Source organism: Pararge aegeria, chromosome 5 (genome assembly GCF_905163445.1).
Source record: "Pararge aegeria chromosome 5, ilParAegt1.1, whole genome shotgun sequence".
In the NCBI taxonomy this organism is placed as follows: domain Eukaryota; kingdom Metazoa; phylum Arthropoda; class Insecta; order Lepidoptera; family Nymphalidae; genus Pararge; species Pararge aegeria.
In genome coordinates, this window is record NC_053184.1 from 11947376 (window position 1) to 11963732 (window position 16357).

The following is a 16357-nucleotide window of genomic DNA, read 5'->3' on the forward strand; positions in this document are numbered from 1 at the left end:
TGTTCGAAATTCTAATTCAAGTTTGTCGGTCTGTCTGTTTGCAGTGACTCTACCAGAAGGCAGACTGTGTCATCTCTCGAGATGAAGCCAACAAATAGGTGTTTAGCTAAACACCTTAGATGGTTATTGGATAAATAATACGGAACTGAGTTAATTCAAAATGTTTTCTAAACCCATGTAGCTTAAGATGTGAATATTGTTATGGCTATCAATAATTCAAATAATTTATACTAATATTTTGAAGCTGAGGCGTTTTTATTTTTTTTATTTGATTACACACGCCAATCTCTGGAACTACTGGTCCGAATTGAATTGGTTATTTTTTTGTTGGATAATAATAATAATAAAATCTTTTATTTGGGAAAAAAGACAACTTAAACAATATAAAAAAAAGACATGATCTTTAAATTAGGCAACAAAAAAACTTAAATAAGCTAAAAACAAACAAATAGTAGGTAGTACCTTTAGCGAGTAGGTTGATCGTTGAAGTAACGTGATATTTTGATATGGTGTATAAAATCATGTATGACGAATCATGATTGGTTTTTAAAAAACAAAAAAAAAACGCGGACAATGTCGCAGGCAACAACTAGTATATGTATAAACGTTTCAAAAATGTCTTATTTGAACGGAGGTGGTATGATTTTCCATCACGTTTTTAATGAAATATTGCTATTCTTGGTTCAGCAGTCTTTTGCTAAAGAATAAGCAAACATTAACGATTATATTTTATGAAAGAGTTGCAGGCAATCCTCTTAACGCAACAGCTTTTCTGGCACTTGGCCGACGACAGATGCAACCAGACCGATCAATAATAGTATGATGTTTTACTTATCTTTTAGTTTGTACCTATTTCAAGGCACAAATAATAATTTATTTCTTAAAATCTCAGGAAATTCACATTTTTATTAGAGAAAAAATATTTAAACTCGTCCGGGGAAGTACTACCGTAGTTGCTGGTGTATTTACAGGCATATGAGGCTTAAACGGTGAAAGCCTAGTAGTTATGACGTAGCTTCTCTTTCGGCTGAATTCGAACCCTGATACGCACCTTTAACTTTTCAATGTTAAGTGCGTGTTAAGTAATTAAATATATTACTCGCTTTAACGTGTTAGGAAACCTGCATGCCTGAGAGCTCTCTATAATTAAAGAATGTAATAACTAAACTGCATCGCGAGAGATAATAAATGATGTGAAATCATTCATTTAAGATTGCACTTCTACATAAATGAATACTCACACACGCACCCAAGCACATACATTTGCGCACGTATACACACACGCACACTCTTACGCACACTCACACCCACTCACACTCATTCAAGCTGTTGTAAATATCGTAACTGATTGCTTTGTATATGTTGTACGCAACACCTATTGCTTAATTGCCACAGTTTATATTTGTAATCTAGATTTGGCCTTATTTTAGTAATAAGATAAACCCTTAACCAAAATAATTTGTAACGCTGTTGGATTACTAATAAATAAATAAATAATGTTCTAGAAAGCGCGTCCACCAATATGCGCTTGGCCAGAGAGGTGGACTAATTGCTACGGTTGTTGGAGGAGACCTATGCCCTATAAGTGGACCGATAAATGTTAAATATGATGAGGCTTACACCACGGCCTACTTACACGGTCTACACCATAGCTTTATGGACACAGTGCGGCACTAGTCGGACGTGTTGCATGGCCTACCAAGTTTAGCTCCGTTGTCAATAATCAATATTTCTAATATTTCTAAAAGAAAGATTAATATTTCAAATACAAAAGTGTGATTGATTACATATTGTTGACGTTGGATCTAGATGAAATTTCAAACGATAACCTGAATGGTGGATACGAATATAAGATACTATTTAGCTTACAGCAGCTGGTAACAGAATCCGATGATTAAAACTAAAATTAGTAACTATGAATGATCTTTGTTTCGATAGTGTTTTTTTTTATTATTATTAATTAATATACCCACAGATCGCCCACCTGATGAATAGTGGCTAACGTTAGCTTATAAAAAGAGCAAGTCGTCCCAGGTAATGCAAGGAACATATCCTGCAAAGTGTTTCCCTGTGTGAATCAACCTGAGGCGTAGGTAGGCATCATGTGCCTGTAATTACACCGGCTACTACGCCCTTCAGACCGGAACACAGGATTGCGACACTGCTGCTTAGCGGCAGAAATAAGCAAGATGGTAGTACTTCCCAAGACGAACTCTGTCACGAAAAGCTCTACTACTACTTACTATATAGTTAACTTATTTTAAATATAGCCTTAACTAATTCCCATACATGTAGGTAATACCCGCGTGGAATTATGCCAAGAATGCTGGCTGCATTTCCGCGCTGAATAACAAGGTGATCCATTCCGCAGAAAATAATTCAGCCCTTCTGGCATTAGGTGAAGGAAACAAACGTGATTTTAAATATTTTTTTGGATGTTGAGAGCCGTGCATACATAATTATAGCATACTTTTAGCGAATTTTACTATCTCAGCTGCGGCTCCCGGTCTTAATGCTGTTGCAACCCTAACATAAGAAAAGTCGTTTCACCCATATTCACCCATATTCACCCATCAAAACGCTTCGAACCGCTTAAAGCAGTATTATTTTAGATAGCAGCTTTATGCCATACTTTAATATTAAGATAGAATTTTAATTTTTATAAGTTAGCCTTGGAATTGCAAGTTAGACTGCAATCTCACCTGCTGGTAAGCATTGATGCAAACCTGTTAGGGTTACGGCAGTTATATTAAAACCAAACAATAACCACTGTCATAATTGGTTTCTACTCAACGCGGAACGCTAAATCTCTTACGTCTATGTCGGTTGGATGGTAACTAGACACAGTTAAAACCACGGCGCTCACGAGGAGGACATCGTGAAATCGTCCGGGAGCAAAAGCTTCAATGATATAAAAGAAATACTGCTTAAAGCGATGGTAGTAAGCCCGCAGGCAATTACCATCATAATATTCCATCATGTTAATTTTTTGAACTTGCACTATTGCAGTGTTTGTATAGTAGCGTTTACAAAAATATCTGTGTTGGCGAAATTAATTAATCAAGAATATTTGGTTCGAGGAATCTGTTAATTTTAAAATGCACGAAAAGATTTTTGTTCAAAGTGTAAATAATTTTCAACCGACCGAAAAGAGCATGTTATAATAAATAATTTCATTAACTCCAAATCGATTGCGGTAATTTTTTTTTATTATTTCGTTTAGTTGATCCAATGTTTTAAAGATTTCACAAAATCTTTGCAGCTAAGACTGAACTCCTTAACGAAAATCAATAATTATTTAATCTAATTAGTAGTATAGAAAGTGCAAATAGTTACTGTGGTTATTTCATTGCTCTTTTTTATAATATACTAGCTGTTGCCCGCGACTTCGTCTGCGTCTGATTTTGTTTTTATCGTATTCAGTATCGCTAAGCCTTAAATGAGTACATGTGACTGTCAATTAATTATAGACAAATAATTTGCAGTAAAAGAAAATTGCGACTATAATGAAATATCTAAGCTATCCTATCTCTTAAGTTGGACCAGACTGCTCACGGTGTGCCAATTTAATTTAAAATCGGTTAAGTAGTTTAGGAGTCCATCGCGGACAAACATCGTGACAGGAGATTTATATATATTAAGATTTAATCAGTATATTAGTCACTTTTGTGTGTTGCTTAATAATTTCATATAACATTAAGGCTTACTACTAGCTGCTAGCTGGCGTATAAGTCAAGAAGCGTGGAGTAAACGACATATACTTCCACGACCTATCCAAATTATTATTTTTAAATAGCGGAAACTACACAGACGTCTGAAAATAATCTGAGTTACTTGAAAATAATCTGAGTTAGTTGAAGTAAAAGTTCTTTAGGCACCGACTAAAGAACTAAAGAAGTTTTACTTCAAAAATAAGTATTTTGAATTATTTCATCATAGGTTGCCATGAAAAGCTTTCACAGTTCTATGTTAACATAAAAGTTTATCGGAGCTGTCACATTTATCCGCAATTGCGCGTAATTGGATGCAAGATAATACGAATGCTATCCGATACAAACATATTATATGCTTTACATTTTGTAACGTGCATTCAAGCCATAATATTGGAGAATATATTAAATTTAACCATGGTAGAGTTTCGGAATGGAATACATAAAATACCCGAACTATTTCTGATTGCATGAAAGGCATCGTTTATTAAAACGGCTTAAAAATCAGAGGATGTTCTATGACGTGTTTTCAGATGAGTCACGATCGATTCATTAAATTTTATTCTGAGTAGGTATGGGTAACCATCAATGATAGGTTCTCATTGAACAATTAAAAGCGCCACTGTCTTAATATAACAAAGATGTAGATTGTCACTAAAAAGCTAAAAATAGATATTAATTTAAAATCAGAACAAAATGATTGCTATATATTTTTCAACTCAAGTATTTTTACTTACACTTCAACAGTTACCATAGTTACCATAAGATTACTAACTAGGCAATATGGGAACTGCATCGGATTGGCAAAGCACTGAGGCCGCAATTGCCAGAGTGATGCGAGTTCAAATACTGCCAAATCCAAAAGGGGTTTGAATGTTTTGCTTACTTCTCTTCATCTGCTTTTTTATTTTTTTTTCAATCAGCGGCCTTACTTATACTTTTATTAATTAAACGATACATATTATGGTACCAAAATCGTTTAGTATCAGGTTTATGTGGAGGAGATTTATGCTATCAAACTTCTTTATCCCGCAAAAGGACCTGAGAGGTTCCCAAAACATTTAAAAAAAAAATTGCCTTTTGAACCTATTACGCACGGCTTACACGCTGACCATGGAACAGGCTTTGACAGACATAGAATAATTTATATCCTGGGAAAACTTATGACTCCCGCGGGATGTTTAAAAAGCCGAAACAAGTTTTTTACGTGCACGTAGTCACAGGCAGGGTATTATTACCTTTTTGGCAATGACATTGCGTTACACTGAAGACACGTAGTACTTTTTCTATTCACATTATTTATGTATTTTCAACTGTAAGTATTAAATATAAAATGCGAATGCTTATTTGCCCTATGCACTTGTAGGATAAAATTTCACATCGATTTTTCTGACTATTGTAGGTTTGTACTATAATACGCATATTCCAGACTTAAAGGCGGTTTAACATGCGTAGGATTCTAGATATTCTTGCCCATTTCCTAAAGATGCCGTAACTTTATTCTAATCCAACATTTTTAGAAGATCGTGATAGTTATAATTCCAGTATACGAGTATTACGTGTTTATTATGAAATTAATTTCATATATTAAATAAAGTGTTCTTACCTACCACTACACACCTACCACACATTTAAATTTCCTCATGTGTGATTAAGAAATTTAAATGTGGTTAAAGAAAGCTGATTTTTTTTTAAATTTTGTCCCATATTTATTTAAATTATCTTTTATTTTCCATTCGCCAAATAATTAAATATTAAAGATACTTATATTAGACTTATATAATTTATTGGATAAAGTAGCATGTAAAAGTCATCGTTGCAACGTTTCATATTTCGTTTATTTTGTGAATGCACGATTAAGGCCAATGCAAAGTGAAACCAAAGCTGAATTTGCGTGACCAAAGTTTTTACTATGGAGATTTATGTCACCGTTTATATTGCTAAGCATCACAGTATATGTCCTTGACTTTTTGATTGCCTTGCCTAGATATTTTATTATTGTTGACCAGTCTGTGACATATTTTCGTTTAATCAAGCAAAGTGTCTGAATTTTTAAAATATCATTATCTCGGTTCTCGGTTCGAATAAGATAAAAGAATGTTTCAGTAGAGATCAAAATCTACGGTAATAAACTTAAACTTGTTTGTCGAATCCAACTGATGCATTTATTATTTCATTATTCTCTTTGACGAATAGTAATATTATATTCGTGTGTAGATGCTTCACAGCGTTTAGGTGTTCGTTTCGAAATGATAAAAACCTTAAGAAACCTTATCCATTAGACACAAAAATGTTTATTTTAGCAAACTTTAGCAACTAATACTATGCTAACTACCTTGTTGGTCTAGGGTTTAGCATGTTCTACAACGGTTCACGAGGCCCTGGGTTCGATTTCCCGATCGGGCCAAAATTGTTTGGATTTGTGTTTTCTTCGAAGTATTTAAGCGGGATATCATTATATGAGAGGACTTCATTTGGACATTCTGTAACAGGTTTTTATTTATTTTCAAGCCGCATAGTCAGTAATCGTTATACATTTCCGAAGTATGGAAAGACGTAATGAAATATCATTTGGTTCGGTTTTTCGAAGCAATCCAATTTATTATTTAGTATGTTACCAAATAGGTTAGTGTTTAACCTATGCTATTTTAAAGGCATGTATGCATCAAACGTGTCCACTGTAGCCAACTTGAATAAAGATATTTTTTTCTTTGGCTTTGACTTAGTTCCCTACTAAACCATCAATATGCAAGTCATAACTAACCACATGCTTTTTTGTGACATTGTAAAAGCTGTTCTTACTGTAAATATTCTTGATAAACTTACAATTACTCTATATTTTCACTTTTAAGATTAAAGAATAAACATTTCATAGCTGAGTTTTAAGAGACAAAATAAAAATGCTTTTGAAATTTTATAAAATAAACAATGTCGACTTATAGCCATTAACTGTAATTACTGAATGCCCATAAATGGAATGTTATTAATAAATGGGAAGAACTGTCAGATAGAGGCATGCAAACTGCCAATTCACGGTACACTGTAAATAGCGTAACCGAACTCCGGACAAGGAACTGACAATACTGTTATACCTTAAAAGACACGCAAGGAGCAGAAATTAACAATGAACTTCACATTTATTGCCTAATTTTTTTCCACTGCAGGTTAGCTCTTAACTGCAATTCCACCTGACGGTAACTGAAGATGCAGCCTATGATATAATGTAAGGGTCTGGCAGTTATATTAAACCCACACCTCAAACTAGTTCCTCTACGCAGCATCGTAATGCAACCCTAAATAGCTTGGTGGCACGAATTATAAAATTTGGTAATTTATAATTTCTGAAAACAATACAAAGAAACAATCGACGTCCGATTGAAGCAGTGGGCAGCGACCTTGCTCTCTTAGCCAAGGTGGGGGTTCGATTACCACAACTGGAAAATGTTGTGTAATCAACATGACTCTTTTTATGTGTCTGAGTATTTATCTGTATATTATATATTTATATTATTCCCTTTACTTTGGCTACATGACGGTGGGTGTATTTATTTTGTTTTTTTTTCTTCCAAATTACCAAAAGTATCCCGGGACACTAAAAAGGCTACAGCGCTCACCGCTGTGCTGTGCTGAGATTCCAGTCTAGCCCCTGCAGTAAACAGTATAGCGTGGACATTTAGTAGTTATTTATAAAGTACCTATAAATTTGATCCGATCCATATAAGTCCCTCATTGCCATTATACATGGAATAGAAGAATGAAAAGCGATTATAAGAAAGTATATTTGCCTAGCAATTGGCTACCTGATTATGTCGATGTACCTTTATGTAGTACAAATCAACATAGTTGTTTTCCTTTATTATAAAGTGAATGCGTTTGAACAGAAGGAAAAATAAAGGCTTGTTCGCAACAACCATGAACGCAATTCACCTAGCGGCCATTGGGCTACCATACCCGTTATTGGATTTCATTTGACTGAATGTAAACAATATACCTCGTTATAGATGAAAAAGTGGAATAGGAATATTCCTCTATTGAAGAGCGTGATACTCGTAGAACGTATTCGATTTCATTATGCATTTTTTAAAATTATTTCAAGGAATTTTTATGTTACATTTATATACAAACTAGCTGCTGCTGGCGCCTTCGTCTGCGTTTGATTTTGTTTTTGATGTGTCATTAAATTAAGTTGTAGTCCTAAAAAAAAAGTATTCAGTATCGCTAAGCCTTAGATGAGGGGTTTGCTGCTGTCCGCTGAGGAGTTCTGTCTTCTATGTCCAACCATAGTTTTAGCAAAATAAAACGCATATATAACCTCTAAAGTACAAAAATAATTATTTAAATCGGTTATAATTTTTCGGAATGATGGTGTAAAATCGTCAAACACTTTCATTCCCTTTCCCAAAAGAACCGAGCTAAATGTCAGTATAAAAATTATCCTATATTACTTCTAACACTTCTAAGAATATGTGTACAAAGTTTCATGAGGATCGGCTAAGTCGTTTTTGCGTGAAAGCGTAACAAACAAACTTACATTGACATTTATAATATTAATTGGGATAGGGATAAATTACATTTTATATTTTAAATAAATGCGGGTTTGTTGGTTTATGCTCTAAAACCATCGCTCTTATGATTTAGGAGGCCTGTGCCCAGCAGTGGGCGTTAATAGCTCGCAGAGGATTTCCAATAATGTATTTCTACCTACACTTGGACGAAATAGCGGGATGAAATGGCAAATTAAAACATATTAAAATTCCTAAAATACTCTTTATTATATTTAATTTTATCACAAACTTTTAATAAATATTAGCTTTGAATACGAACTTCAAATGTAACTTAGAAATTATTTTCTGTCAAGATAATTTTACTTAATCTTACAAAGCGGATAACCATTTAGTTCAAAATATGGTCAAGATTTCATTTTTCTCCAGTTTTCACTGGGGAACAACAGACGTTATTAATATTTCTAGTTATTTCATCCTCATTTAGCAGATAGTAATATATTAAATCAATGTCATTTAGCAATATTTTAAGAAACCAAATACTCTGATTTTAAGATTCGTAAAATAATATGGGTAACAGGAATGTATTCAAAAGCAATTTCAAAGGGTTTTTACTGCTAAAGCCGTGTCAATGAGCATTAATGAAAAAATATACGCCGCTTCGCTGCAGGAAAGCAAAATCCCCCAAATGAGCAATTCCGGTACGACCATACAGGATATTGAAATGTTCATTAAACCAAATATTTTTGTGTTATGCATATATTATGATAGTGTAAAAAGAACTTATAAAAAAAACTTAAAACCGGCTTGGCGTGAGGTGGACTTCCACAGGAAGGGGACTTTTCAAGGTGCAATATAAAATACTAGTAGGAACTATACTATTTTATATGCACGTTGAAAATTTCAACTATCCACCTATAACGGTTTATAAGATACAGTTCAGACGTGCAGGTTTCCTCATGATATTTTACTTAAAACATGTGAAATGTGAAAGCAAGAAATTTTTAATAGTTTACTTTAATGTAAACTATTAAAAATTTCGAATAATTGAAGGTGCATACCGGGGGTCCAACTCAGCCCACCTAAAGTGTAGACCGAAGTTTTATCACTAGGCTATCACCTGTCAGAAAGACGGACGGAAAACGGACGCTTAGTTATAAGGTCTATTGGCACCATTAGGGTACGGAACTCTAACCACTAAACAATCCTACTAGATCCTAACTTATGTTTTATTTTATAGTTATAATTGACCGACGAAGCAGATGGTCTACTTGATACTAAATGAAAAACCGTCGCCTATAAACAGAGCAAAACTGCGTAGGGCATTCAAGGAATACGTACTACAGAGTGTCGCCCCGTGTCATTCTACCTCATGCGTCAGTGTTAAGCCTCATGTGTCTATAATTACAATAGCAACCACGGCCTTCAGACCGGAACACAGCAGCCCTTGTTGGCAGAAATATAAGCATGACGGTTGTATTTCAAAGGACGAACTCTATCAAAAAAAGCTCTAATACTAAATGTACTGCCAAAACTGCCTCCAGTCCAGAATAGCATGTGAGAATAGCAGAATAGAATAGCATGTGCGATTTAGGATAACGATCCTGGGTTCTAATTCCCTTGTTAGGAAAAGAATTTTAAGGTACTGATTGTTTTGTTACGATTTTCTCCTCACACCTCTGAGTTAAATATTTAGCGTTATTCACCCCTTGTCAGTGATAATAATAGTCGTTAAACCCAACAACTCGCATTGGAACAGCGTATTGGGTATGTGCTTTTAATTCTCTTCTCGAAGTGAATGATGAATAATGAAAGCGAACGGCTGAACCCAGCAATGTAGGTTGATGATATTAAAAGTTATAATTGCGCAAAAACAGGTGCACTCTATAATATCACCTCAGTCCCATCGTTCGATAAAACAGCAGCTCCGGTACGACCGAGAGAGATCGTAACCCGTCAGACGTAGGGCCGACATCGCAACGTGTTATGACCCGGGAAGGGATTGGCTCGACGAACCCTGGAGCTCATGATCCGCAAACAATCAGCTAACCCCTATACCAACGAGGCAGTTCGAATATATCTATGTACCTATAATTCAGTAAAATCATCTTACTACAGCAAACCATTACTTACTACTTAGTACACCGCTTTATTCAAGACATACAAAGAGATCTATATTATTTTTAGTCGTTAATAGAATGGGGAGCAGATTTCAAAGGAATGTCAGTGAAATATTTTTGAAAAGATCCGCTATTTCAAAGCCACGTCGTCGTATTGAATGCATTTTACATTTTAATGAAAAAAACATGCACCCATTCGCAACAGTCAAAGGAATTAAATCTTCCGACCTACGCCTACAATGGATTTTCACTTATTTGACCAAATATCATTTTTACGCAGAGATTTTATCTGCACATTTTGTAAAAACATGAGCATTTTATTGAATTCGAAATTTGTATGTATTAGGTAATATATATTACATACATTCATAATTTAAGTATGTATTAGGTAGGTTATAGCAATTTTAACCTCTCAGCCGCAGTGGTGAGCCCTGAGGTCTTAAATGTGGGTGGTTCCGTATTCAAACCCCGCCAGTAAGTAACAAGTTGGGAAGTTATAATATATGAATTTTGAAATATTTATAGCGTCTGACTAGGGGGTATAAGTTTGATGTAACTGTCATATCCCCAAAATTTTTAGCTCGCTAACCTAGCTTAACATTTTAGAATGCATCATCGACAGGTGAGATTACAGACTAAAGCTGCCTTGTAATATAAAAAAAGGTTAAATTCAATCTACACTTATCAATTGACAACAGTTTTAATGCACGAAATGATTAAAAGGTAAACATTTCGAAATGTAAGCTTAAATTCATTACAGTATTCATTATTAAATGAAGGCAAAATACTCGTCTACAAAAATTGCTTTCTCGAAACCGTAAAACATGGTTGCAGAATCGAGAGGAATGTCAGCGGAATATTTTTGAAAAGGCCCGCTATTTCAAAGCCACGTCGTCGTATTGAATGCGTTTTAATGAAAAAACATGCGCCGATTCGTGACAGTCGGGGAATTAAGTCCCCCAAGCGACTATCAGTATCAAGTGCATCGAAATTTTCATTCGCTCGAATAATATTATATTTCCAACTGAATTTTACCGTTTTAATTACTTTTTTTTGTATTGTATTTTTAAAACCCGACGCAAATTACGGGGTGTTATTAGTTTGACGTGTATGTGTCTGTCTGTGGCGTCGTAGCTCCCGAACGGCTGAATCAATTTTGATTTGGTTTTTAATTCTGATCTTCCTTCATCACATGGCAGAAAAAACCAATACCATGTTGAATTACTTAAAGCCAAATCCAGTTGGTGTAGAGATTTGAAGTTTGGACACCTATGCTTTCTGAAAAGTTTATCCCCATGGGTTAATGGTTTAAAGTATAACAAAGCCTTTTTAAGGTTATGTTATTTTGCATAAAAAGCCTTATTATGGCTCATGAGGCTCGTGAGAGATAGATTCCTTTAATATATTTTTTAAATCTACTAAAGACTAGTATTTTTGTAAAACATAATATTTCTCTATTAAATAGATCGCACCATTTTTTTAGGCTTGCTTTACAGTTACCATAATTTCAGGCTGTAATCTTGTTATTGATGAAATAAATACGCTAAATGTGTTAGGTACTTCTAGATTAATTAGTAAAAACATTAAAAATACATCTAAATTAATTTTTTCCCGTAGGCCTACTTTATAAGCACTTTTAGAACGTCAAGTTCGTTTGTTTGCTATGACTGTTCTGCCGTATATGGTGAAAGAGTGATTTCAGTTGATTCAGTAGTTTCAAAGTTTATAGATTACAAACAAACAAACAAACAAGCAGTCATGCCTTTCCTCTTATTAATACAAGTACAGTATATTTCGAGATGTCTGTACATGTGATGTAGATACGAGTACCTATTGGTTTTGGATTACCTACGAGGGTAGTTAATAGTTCTCGAATCCACGGTTAAATTTATGTTCACCTAGTTTCCAGTTTCCACATTCAGCCACGTTGAAGTATGTACATCAAACGGGTGCGAACATCTTGGTGAGATAAAAAGTCAGATTTCTCGATACAAACTTTTTAATGGGTAACGAATAAGAGGCATTTTTATTGATAGAAATTCCGTAGCAAATTTACACCCTACATAGCGACACTCATGTCGAGTCAAAACAGGTTATGGCGACCTCTTGATCAATGCTGTACTAGATATGAAGTTCCATAAAAACTCGAACAAAAATAGGTCAATATCCGGTGTACTAAAAACTTTAAGTAAAATATAAGAACCAAAAAAAAATGTATAGTTTATTTAATATTATTATATAATTCTTTTTTAAAATAATATCATAACTGCCATTGCTTATTCTTAGCGAAAGCACACAAAAGTGTGCATTAACACTAGCAGTTAATAAAAAACTTGGATCAGTTTGTAATTTAGAACTTATTTTCTATTGAGACTTATTGAAGGCATACTAATATTATAAATAAGATAGAATGTTGGGTTGTTTGTCCTTATTTGAAGTCCTTCCTAAATAGCCAGGTTTTTTTTAGTACGGAGCTGTCTGAAAGGACGGAAAGTGGTATCGGCTACTTTTGCTTCTTGTAAAACATCAAAATTCCCAATTGTTTTACAGGAACATTTGTATTTTTACACCACGTATAGTCCTTCATGAAGGAAATGTAATGACGAAGCCATTAAACGACTTGTTCACCGCAGGTTACATCGCGGGGTGTATCCAGTATAATATTAATCTTAGCCTGAAACACCACCAAGACGAAGCGCGACGCTATCACACTTCACCCGATCTGAGCAATTCATATCTACGTATTGCTGATGCTGCTGACTATTATGTTTCTGATAACACACAATAGGCAATAGTCAGTAGGCTCAACAGACGCTTCCAGCTTGCGGCTGATGTGCAAGTTTACGCCCTAAGTTAGACCAATCACAAGACTCTCGCTCATACTCGAGCGTCAAATAATTGGTCACACTTACATGTTGGCCTAATCGCTTCAAATTTTGAGTGATGTGAATGAATGTATGGGTAGCCGCGTCTCGAGCCGCGTTGCTGGTTACTGCTTCTGCTGCTGGTATTTCCATACATTTGTTTTAGTTACTAAACGTTTTGCCGGTCGCGCCAGCACGTAAGGACGCAGAGTTGTAAGCAACTGCCCGAATCGTAAGTGTTGGTTTGGTCTGAAGCCATTCTCGAACTGCTGCCGCATGAGTCACGTTTTGTGGAATATGTATAGCTGAATGCATTGCACGTTAACACAACGTTACCCGTGGCATACTTGGTCTATTTCGATACATTAGTTTCAGTTACTAGATCTTTCGCCGGTTGTGCCAGCATGATAGGACGCAGGGTTATAGCCCACTGCACGTGTTGTTTATGTAGGTTTGACCTGAAGGCAATCACAAATTGCTAGCGCGTGCGGTTACAGAGTCACGTTTTCTGCAATATGTACAACTGTACACATTGCATGTTAACATAGAAAGCTTGTCGGAGCGTGGATTCGGTTTTTCTTTTTGTCATCATTGTTATCATCCTAATCCTATTAAGCTTGAGTCCTTGCCGACGCTCCACTGAAGGCTGGCTTTTTAGATAGATAATTACTATGACCGACGGCTCTACTTGCTCTCCGTGGAACAAGAAAGAAATGACGCTCCTCTAATTCCCTGCCTTCGGGCCTCGGCCGGTGAAGATTTTTTTAATCAACTTTGACTTTGAACTTTCCTTTAACGGCTTTGCCAGCAACTAGCCTATTATTAGTTTGCCTAATGACTAGAATTCGATTCAAGGCATGTACAAGTAACTTTTAAAACTTATGTGGGTTTCAACCAATTGAATATAACTTGCTTTATCGGTGAGGGTAAAAACTGTAAAGAAACCTGCAAATCTGAGAGTTGGGCATAATGTCCTCGAAAGATTGTGCTTCTAACTTAAGTTAATGTGCGTTATTTAATTTTAACAACTCAAATATAACTTGCTGTAACGGTGTAGGAATTTGCCATAACGTTCTTAAGACCGTGTGAGTTCACTTGGCTAGCGTCTTGGACTACGGCCTTAACCTTTCTCATTCTACATTGCCATAAACAGATTGATAATTATGATGATTGCTCTATATATTAATACATTTAACCTCAAACAAGCAAGATGGTACTAATTATTGAAGATATAGAAACTTAAGCCTTACTAAGTTTACTTTGCCAACTTGTAATACGTTCCTAGAGAAACGGAAAAGTTAATATGCAGCACTAGTTAAAATTTTCAGGATGTTAACTTTAGTTAAGTTTATATAATACAGAACATACTCAAAGTAGCTGTCTTGATTCTATACAGATGGACTTTCCGTTTTGCTTCGCCCGGCAAGTTGCTTGGAAGTTTGGGGAAAAGTTTTGTTTGATCAAAAGTAAAAAAAATCCTTAAATTACCATGAAATTTTGGTGGTCAATCATGTGCCCATTTTAATGGAATTTTTTATTTCTTCTTAAAGCAAATAAAGCAATTGATACAATACTTTAATTGCGCGGTTTCCAATCATCCAGATGAAGAAACTTAGTCCATGACAAAACTATCCAGTTTTACATAACAAACTTTGTCATTTATTTATATGAAGAAGAATGAATGAAACCATTTACTGTTCAACACATATTTTTATGGCTTTCTTTATATTTTTAAATTTATCTGCACAATCATAAGTAAAAAGTTGGTTGAATATATTGATTATTTAGTAGTTAATTATAATAAAACTGACTTACACTTGGGTTTGGATCCTATAAGTAGGTACGTAATTTTTATATTGTGTCGTAATAAAATAACATATTATGTGTATTTTTATTATTTGCTGACATATCACTAACTAGATATTTATATTCATTCTTTAAAACAGGTTTTGCTTATTTAATTGATTTTATTTAAATGCACATAATTGCTTATTTAATAGATGAAGAATAACAATTATAGGTTACCTTTAAATTAGTAGGTTTGATAGAAAAAAAAACATTACTTAGATAATTATTTTATGTTAGCTATCTATCGTATTAACTTTGATTTTAATTAACGGTCATCAGGGTTAAACAATTAATAATAGGTAGCTACCGCTTTTGTATGTTACTGTAGACAACAAATTACACTATTAAATTTATATTATCTTGAAGTGTCTACCGTATGAACAAAATAAAAGCAAAATAAACATTAATTTAATTTAGTATTATTTATTTTTAATAAATGAAAAGAATATTCCTTATGACGATATAAAATAACTATATTTTGATAATATATATTTTATATGTACTGCGTATTTACTATGTCCATCGTAAAATAGAAATTAAATTACTTTTATAAATGAGTTCATATAACTTGGGTATTAAATACATAATGTGGTAAATAATCGTAGGTACCTACCTCATTCGAAGAGGTTAGTTGATGATGATGAGAAAATATTGTAATTTAACACTGCTACAAAACTAACGAAGCGTTATCGCCAAAATTATAACAAAACTACAGTTTTCTTTACTTTCACAATTGAAAATTAATCTTTGAAAAAAATTTAAGCAACGATAAAAAGTTTTTAGGTTATCGTAACGTTCCCGCCATTTTACGTTCAACCGTCTAAAAATCCATGTACACGACAGGACGTGCGCAGCGCGACTGAATGCAAGTTTCACTGAGAACCACGCTCGTCACGTTCCCAGTGGCCTACCTTTTAAGTTTTCCACGTATCCAATATTCCTAAACGTGATATACAAACCATTGCATTTATTCGAGAATAAACCTTATTGCTTAGTTGTTACCTTGGAAAATGATTCAACCAAAGTACTTTCTTATGACATGCGTAGTAAGTTGCAGTTAACGTTTCAATCGTCTAAGAATAAAAAGGTACAAAGTCATGCCTGTTGTAGTACAATAATAAACTTTATGTCATAGAGCTTGAGATTTTGAGTAGGCTGTGAACAAAGAACCGAATGTGATGCGGACCGCTGGAAAATGTTTGAATTTTTCCGTGTCAGACAGAGATAGATACAGTTTTCAGTGACAAAAGGGAACGGCCTACATCAATTGAGTGGAGGGGATGATCTTAAAATGTTTTATAAGATGTGTGAAG

The 16357-nt window shown here is 34.5% G+C and overlaps 1 protein-coding gene across 2 annotated transcripts in view; it reads right to left on the reverse strand.

The window, feature by feature from the left end:
• LOC120624117 (carbonic anhydrase-related protein 10) overlaps positions 1–15881 on the reverse strand; it is a 60068-nt gene extending 44187 nt beyond the window's left edge. For both annotated transcript variants that reach the window (XR_005658742.1, XM_039890473.1), the window contains exon 1: positions 15658–15881. The gene's annotated coding sequence lies outside the window, so the exon portion shown is untranslated. The remainder of the gene's footprint in view (positions 1–15657) is intronic.
• Between the last annotated feature and the right edge of the window lie 476 nt (positions 15882–16357).